We start from the raw sequence: 9169 nt of genomic DNA on the forward strand, positions 1-9169 counted from the left end.
GCCCCAGTCTTTGTATGAAGCTAATATCTCTCTAATTCTTAAAAAAGATAAGGATCCTACCTTATGTGCATCCTATCGCCCTATATCACTAGTAAATGTAGACTCTAAGATTATTACAAAAATTTTAGCTATTAGGTTAGAAAAGATACTATCACAGATTATTTCAGAAGATCAAACTGGTTTTATTAAGAACCGGTACTCCTTTCTTAATGTTAAAAAATTGATTAATATAATTTATGCCTCATCATCTAGAACCCCAGAATGTGTCATTTCATTAGATGCTGAAAAATATTTTGATAGAGTTGAATGGACTTATTTATTTAATGCGTTAAAAAATTTTAATTTTAGTTCTAATTTTATATCATGGATTAAACTAATATATTATAAACCTGTCGCTTCTGTCCTTACAAATAATCATAGATCCTCTTTTTTTCAATTATCTCGTGGTACGAGACAAGGTTGACCTTTAAGTCCTTTATTATTTAATATTGCATTAGAAACTTTAGCCATTGCTTTTCGTGAATCACTTAACATTTTTGGTATTACCCGTATTGAGAAGCTATATAAGTTATCACTATATGCTGATGACTTGTTGTTATATATTTCTGATCCTGATAGGTCTATTCCCGCTATTCTATCCTTGTTGGCTCAATTTGGTAGTTTTTCTGGTTATAAATTAAATTTGGATAAGAGTGAATTGTTCCATTTAAATGCGCAAACTTTATTGAATGATAGGGTACCATTTAAAATTGTTACTGAGAACTTTACTTATTTAGGTTTAAAAATTACCAAGAAACATAAAGATTTATTCAGATTGAATGTTTTACCTTTGTTTCATCAAATTCAACAACTTACTACTAGATGGTCTCCCTTATCCTTATCATTGGTTGGTCAGATTAATGCTATTAAAATGATGGTTTTACCGATTTTTTTATATTTATTTCAAGCTTTACCAATTTTCATTCCTAAATGTATTTTTGACAATATAGATTCAAAAATTTCCTCATTTGTGTGGCAAAATAAAAATCCAAGGTTAAGTAAAATCAGTTAAAGAAACCCAAAAAAGATGGTGGTTTAGCGTTACCTAACTTTAGATTTTACTATTGGGAGAATAATATTCGAAACTTAAAATACTGGAAACAAGATTTAGATTCACCATTATGCCCACAGTGGGTAAATTTGGAATGTAATGATGCACAAGGATATTCTTTATTTTCCGTTCTTGGTTCTTCTCTTCTCGTTGATTTAGTCAAATTCAATGAACAGATATCTAACCCTATTGTCAAACACACATTACGAGTTTCAATTTCGTAAGTTTTTAACCCTGCGAAATTTTGTTCTTGATAGCCCTATCTTATTTAACTTTTTTTAAACCCTCCTTAATAGATCAAGCCTTTAGCGTATGGAGAAGGAAAGGTATAATATGTTTTCGTGATCTTTTTTTTTGAAGGTAGTTTGATGTCTTTTGACCAACTGTCTAACAAATTTAAGTTACCCAAATCTTATTTCTTTTAGATATTTACAAATCAGGAACTTTTTATATACAGTTTTGCCATCATTTCCCAATTCAACTACGATAGATTTTTTAGATATGATTTTTACCTTGAATCCTCGTCAGAAGGGATTAGTGGCTCTTATTTATAATATGATTACGAAGATACAACCAGAAATGTCAGGCAGAATTAAACAAGACTAGGAAAAAGAGCTTCAATATACTATATCAACAGAAAAATGGGAAAAAATTCTACAAATGGTTAATTCTTCTTCTATATGTGCTAAACATGCTTTAATACAATTTAAGTTGGTACATAGAGCTCACATGTCTAAAGATAAGCTTGCTTGATACTACTCCCATATTAACCCTCAATGTGACAGATGTCACTCAGAAGTTGCTTCATTGACCCACATGTTTTGGTCATGTCCCACCTTATATAACTACTGGAAGGACATATTTGATATCATTTCCTCAGTTTGGAATATTGATTTCCAACCCCATTTTATTACTGCAATATTTGGTATACCAAATGAGGATGGTAGTCGACTTTCCCCTTCAATTAGACGAATGATCGCTTTTGCAACCCTAATGGCTAGAAGATCTATATTACAAAATTGGAGAGAAGTAAATCCTCCTAACACGTTTCAGTGGTTTTCTCAAACTATTTCTTGTTTGAGTTTAGCAAAAATTAGAAGTACTATTTTTGATCCATCAATTAAATTTGAAGAAACCTGGGGACCGTTTATCCGACATTTTCATATGTTAATTTGGCCTTTTCCGGACCTTTTCTCTTGTTATCCTTGTTCTGGTATGGAGTTCCGGAGTTCTTGACACTATCATGTACATATGAACTATTATTATTGCCCATGTTAGTCTAGGTTTTTTTTTTCTAATATATATTTTTTCTTGTATTTTTTACATTTTTTTTCTTTTCTTTCTTTTAGTGATTATCCTTTTTCATATATAATCAATATAGGTTTGACAGATTATTATATGATGTTTTTTTTGCTGATATTTTAATAAGATACTAATATCTTACTACTAATTCAATTTCAAGCCTAATGTATGTACAAACTATTCAATATTATGTTATGTTATTTTTTTATATAAGAAACTCAATAAAAAGATTGAAAAAGAAAAGAAAGATAAATGTGTTTTTGAAATACACATTTGTAATTGCAATGAAAAATTTTAAATCACATATATTTTAGCTACACTAATTAAAGGGTAAAATGAAATACTGTAAAGCAATAAAAATCTTTCGTGCTTCGTACAAGCTTTCAAGTTAAATAAGAATGCCTGACGTCACATTTTTCTCAGCTCCATGTACCTATCCAGGACTCTATCGAAAGTCCCTATCGTTTCCGCCTCCACCACCATTTCCCCAGCCCATTCCACCCTCTTGCCACTCACTGTGTAAAATTCTTACCCCTGATATCTACTATGTAACTACTTCCAAGCACCTTAAAACTGTGCCCTCTCGTGATAGCCATTTCAGCCCCGGGAAAAAGCCTCTGACTATCCACACGATCAATGCATCGCAGCATCTTATAGACCTCTATCAGCTCATCTCCCATTGTGTAGATGGTTGGTGTGGAATACAACAGTATATCAGCAAGATGCAAAGCAGGGCCCTGAAATGGCACAGAATAGTACCAGAGTTTTGGAGACCAAGGTCCCTTTAAACCTACACACTAGTAAGATCCTTCCATTATTCTTGTACTCTACTGTCAAGTTCGATATTACTTCACACGATTGTACTCATTGATTGTACTCTGTGCTCCATCTCTCTCATCTCACTCACTTGACTGTGAACTTCTTTTTGTAACGACAGAAGACTATCATTGAAAAGACACTGTAGACTGTGTATTGGTCATCTCAAGGAATATGATATTATTTGCGTTCACATAACTTTTCGGACGTTGACGTGGACATAAAATATGGGAAATTCTTGACTCGACCCCGCCTTCATAAACATTTAACGATTATTGATGGCAACTTAGTAGCTAGCTCGTGGTCATTTCAAGAGCAAAGCACATATAAAATGCAGCTTATACTTCATTATGCAATTGCATCTGTTGGCCCATCACACACTCCAAAACTCAAGCATTCCATAAATCGCGCCAGTCTTACATTTCCCTATAACCTATTCCGTGCAATATGCAATAGCATGTTGCTGGGAAACGGACCACCCTGCTAAAAAACCAGGAAGTCATAAATAGAACAGTCAAGCTGTGCACACAGACAACACCCGAGGTCATGAACGAAAGCCGGTTGTTGGAGCTCTTAGATAACCACCTTACAGACTGCACTACTCTGCCGTCACCAGAGCTTTATTCTTAACAAAAGTAATCATCGGATCAGCAAATTTTTACAGCACTGGACGATGTCAGTTGGCTCAACAGAGGCCTGTTTGAAATACACATGAAAGATATATCCTGGTTCACCGTTTGACACGGTCAGTATGCCCTATTACTGTTGTCCAGAAAGGTTTTATGCTCAGGAGACCATGTCGTTGAAAAGAAAAACGTTTTTTGAAAGATGAGGATGATGAGTGGTGTGGGTGGAGCAGTGAATTCGGTCTCATCATGATCATCTTTATCAGGTGCCATGCCCAGTTTGAGCTTTGGTTGCGATGGCCCACATACTCTTGTTTCGTGTCAAGTGGATCAATTCATTGATATTCATTTCCAGTTCATTTTTCTTTGTCTTCCTCTTGCTTTCTTCCCTTCAATCTTTCCCATAACTACAGTGCTTTCTAACTCCTCTTCCCTAACCACATGTCCAATAAAGTCGCGTTGCCTTTTCATAATCTCATACATCTTTCCGTTTTTGTGCTCGTTCTGTTCATGACATCCTCATTAGATCTTCGTTTTTTTTTCCATTATATTCTTTGCATCCTCGTCAAAAACCACCTTCTGCTGTTTCAGTTCGTTTCCTCATTTTACTATTTACTGTCCAACTTTCTGAGCCATATAACATAACTTGATAAACGTAGCATTTCAGTGTTCTGAAGCGGGTTGTCATGTCTAGTTTAGTGTTGGTCAGTACACTCTTCATTCTCGTAAAGGTGTTTTTTGCCATCCGTATTCTTCTTTGAATATCCATGTCGCACATGTCATCTGATGTCACCCAGCTTCGTAAGGGGCGAAAGTTCTGTAATTGTTTTAAGTCTTCCCCGTTTATTCTCAGCCTGGAGACAGGATACTCCTTCTTTTTGGATATCACCATAAATTCTGTCTTTTTGCAATTGATAGATAGACCCATTTTTTAGTAATTCTATCACAACAGTTTAAATTTGAATGAGGATGCAATATTTAGTACACGCAGAATCGCCGTCTTCTGGTTGTGTAAACAACCTTACCCTCTGCCGCTCTGCGCTTTGAGTTTTCTTTCAATATCGACCCGTTCTGCATCCCGTGTCTCCTAACCTACTGATGAGTAGGCTGTGACCAGCAACAATTGTTTCTCCTCTGCCCCTGATCTTCCTGCATCAAATGTTCTTTTCCTCTTACCGGGTAAGGCACGTCAATGAGACTCCTAACAGTGGTGAAGAGTGATGTGCCCAGGACCTGGCAGTCAAATGAATTTGTTAGGCTTCTTAACCACAGCATTTCTCATCAGTATATATTGCACATATTTGCACCCAGGGATTTGTGTTTAATATTGATTATACTTGTATGGGTGCAGACAGAAGATTGTGTGTTTTTTTTTTGCTCCTTAATGCATGCTCAATGCCTCTCCGACCGCGTCCCTCAGCAAGTTATCTGTCCATTGACTTGCGTCTTCGACTATAACTCTCAGCGGGATATCTGGCCATGTATTGGTGTCTCTCTGTTCCGGGCGCAAAGGACAGGATAAAGACAAAACGTACTTACCACCTGTTGTTCCCGGGATGTATGAGATTTTCGGCTGCTGATCTCCTCGACTGGCGTCATTTTGCCTCCGGCACAGCCAACACTGAGGAGCTCAGGGAACTTGTGGTTTGTGAAACAGAGTTACTGTTTCACATCAATAACCTTTCACTTAATCCTGTCAGTCTGATTCGTGGCAACTATGCAGTTACATTCTTTTTTTGTTTGTTTTACTGAATTGATTCTGATGAAGTCAACTTGTTTTTCATTGAATTCTGTAAGCCGAAAATATTCCAGAGCCTTTCACAAATCATCAATTGCTTCTGCACTGTGTCACTTCATATGGGAATCACCTTCGTCTATTTTATCACTTGTGAGGGTTGCTGGCCCTGAGCTAAACCCTCGTCCCCGGACCTAGAGGACCTGTTTTTCCGCACTTAGCGCAGCCTCGACACTTTGATCATACCATGCGCCTGAGCAGAAGACCCACAGGGTCATTGAGGCAAGCATGCCTCCAAACCTCCAGGAGAAATGTACTAAATGAATCCTACAACATATATCCCGCTATTGTTCGTGTCACTGCGTATAAATATTTGCAAGCAATATTGCAGCTATATAAAATTTTGGCTTGACCACATTTTGCGCGTTGCGAGCAGTTCTCCTCTCATATTTTCGGAAAGTTGCGAGATTTTTGGATATGGCTCAGAACTGGGTCAATGCATGTTTCCTATTGGCTTGTGTGATATATGGGGGAAGTTTAGACCAACTAGGATTGCATTATCTTGAGCAGTAAAACTGTCGGCCGAACTGGTAAAATGCATAATAACTTTAGTGCCAAGGTTGAACCATGAGACCGTCAACCACATTGATTGAAGATTAAACAGCGTATCCAACAGAGGAAATTTAAAAGATATGCGAAGACTGAAGGCATCTGGAACTTCAGCCGAACGTTTGGAGTGGGATTAGATTGTTAAGTGCTTCTTCAGTGTGTCATTTCATATGCGGAACTCTTCGTCCGTTTTTCACTTGTCATGGCTGTTGGCCCTGAGCTGAGCCCGAGCCTACCTACCTAGAGGACCGGTCTTTCGCTTTTCCCGCAGCCTCTGCAGATTGGTCTGTTTAGCACCAGTGATCCTACTATGCGCCGGAGCACAAGGTCCTCAGGGTCAGTGAGGCAAGCAAGCGTCCAAACCCTACAAGGTTTTGCGCCTCTGGAACGAGTGTGCTAGATGATGCTACAATATATATCCTGTTAGCTTTCCTGTAAATAAGTATAAATGTCAGCAGGTAATATAATAGCTAGATGTTTTTTTTTTGCTCGACGGCATTTTTAGCATTACGAGCTGTTCTCGTTTTCATTTTTTAGGTAGGATGTGAAGATTTGGAAATGGCACGGAGGTGGGTCAGTTGTATGTTATCTGAGTTAGCTGGTACGTTGTAAAGATGAGTTTAGATAAACTAGAATTGCATTATCTTGAGCACTAAAGCCTGTTGACGACCTAGTGAAATATATCACCTCAGAGTATGATAGGGAAGATAATCACTGTTTTTTTATGCCATGATGGAACCGTGACATGGTACATGATTTTTTTTTAATACGAAGACTGAAAGTACCTGGAACTTCGACAGAACAGATGGAAGCGGATACTCTTGCAACATCTAAGAGATAATGTCATAGACGATACATCATGCAGGGAATATGCTGAGATCCTGCTGAAAATTAGCATCATAATTGCCAAAGACAGGGGTGAGCTAAACGGCCATTGCCTGGTCAGTTCAATATTCTATGTGCTGAGCTGCACTGATGAGTTACAGTTTAATTTATTAATTTAATAAGGGGCTGCATTTAGAATATAATGCTTGAGTCTTTACCACCACGAAAACATATTTGTCATAATGAATTCAATAGAAAAAAAAAGATGTCGGCGATTCAAAAATAAATCTGTAAATGCTCACGAGGTCAGATCGTATTCACGACGAGTAAGACACGTCAGTTAACGTTTCAGGTTGAAAACAAAACCTCCGTCAGAAGTTGGAACGAGAAATGGAAGCATTGGGGAGCAAATGTTTAGGCGGTGAATTGATATACACGATTGACCGTAGAAATAGGCCTTATAAAGTGATCGTCTAATCATAGTTAGAGAATAAATACAAAAAACAATTTAACTTAAATAAAATAATCTACCTAAGTCAAAATACAGAAAAGGATGATATGCTCGGTAAGCCAGGATTGCCAACATTAACACCACCTTAAAAGTTCTGACAGTGGGGGAAGTAACATAATACCTCAGCGTGAAATATTTCACCAGAAAAGGATGACATGGAAGAGAATTTGCGTTTTACAGCAGAGGAACGTAATTCTTTTTCAGCCGCCTGAGATGTCTAGATACAATCATTTCATTTGTAGGTATTTCACTCTATCACTTTTCTGCCTTTCCCATTCACTCAACTTCGCAATTGTCTTTAAAACTACGTATTGTACGAGCTGCTCCAACTTATCTAGAAAGTCTTTGGCAATAACTATAGCCCTATTTATGGAATAATATCGCTAAGGTATTCTTTTACTTTCCGGCCCTCACACCATAAACCTGTGCCCTCTGGTAGTAACCTCGTGTGCCCTGGGAAGCGTACTCCGGCTGCATCTGTACTGCTCACAATTTTCTTTCCAATATGTTTTATCAATTTACGTATAAGAATATAGTGCAAGAAAACATATATATCTATATCAATATATTATACTAAATCACATATAAGGACTTCTTACCATATATTCATACAGAATAATTCATTCCTCACATTGAAACATAGTAAATCTTTTATCTAAAGAATCTAACCCACTACCAAGACCGAAGCTGATTAGTAAAGAAACAAAAAGGGAAAAAAATTATTAGTCATCATCTGTACTTTAACAGCAAATCAAAGGTTTTGAATATAATTTTGAATAGGTCGCATAATGTTTGAGAGTCTTGACTATATTCAGAGATTGAACGTCGAATCATCTTTAAAGTTAAACGTTATATCACATCATGTACCCACTGGGCGTGGAAAGGAGAAGCTGCATCTTTCCATTTAAGCAAGCGCGTCCTTCTGGTGATAAGAGACATGAAAGCCAAAATGTGCCAGTCAGATGACTGAAAATTTATATCCTTTGCTGCAACAATACTAAATAAAGCGGTAAAAGGATTAGGCTTAACTTTGAAAAGTATCGTGAAAGTTTGAACTACTTCATTCCAATATTTTCCTTGACATAAACATGTCCAAAACAGATGAATGAGTGAAGCTTCTCCATTATTACCTTTATCACAATACGGAGACACATCTAAACAAAAATGAGACAGCATATCCTTAGTCATATTGGGCCTTTGGTCCACTTTGAATTGTAGGAGAGAATGACGGGCATATAACGGTGAAGTGTTAACCAATTTAAAAATTTGATACGAAGATTCCTCAGACTTTGAAGTCTGTAAATCTTGTTCCCAAACATTTTTAATTTTATCTAAAGGAACGCTTCTCATTCCCAAAAGCATGTTACAGATATTAGTTATAGATCCATTATAAAAAGTTTTCAAATTACAAATTACTTCTAATAGATTCTTATCAGCACTTTTAAGAAATGTACTTATTTGAGACACAAAGAAAATCTCTTACTTGCAGGTACCGAAAAAATTTGTTTGGCTAAACTATATTTAGTTGACAGTTATTCAAACAAAAAGATACTTCCCTCTACAAACAAGTCCTGAAAGCATTAATAACTAATCTATCCCTTTTTTAACAGCCACGTCAATTCTTGACGGTTTAAAAATTAATTAGGAAATATTTG

Source organism: Hypanus sabinus, chromosome 26 (genome assembly GCF_030144855.1).
Source record: "Hypanus sabinus isolate sHypSab1 chromosome 26, sHypSab1.hap1, whole genome shotgun sequence".
NCBI lineage: Eukaryota > Metazoa > Chordata > Chondrichthyes > Myliobatiformes > Dasyatidae > Hypanus > Hypanus sabinus.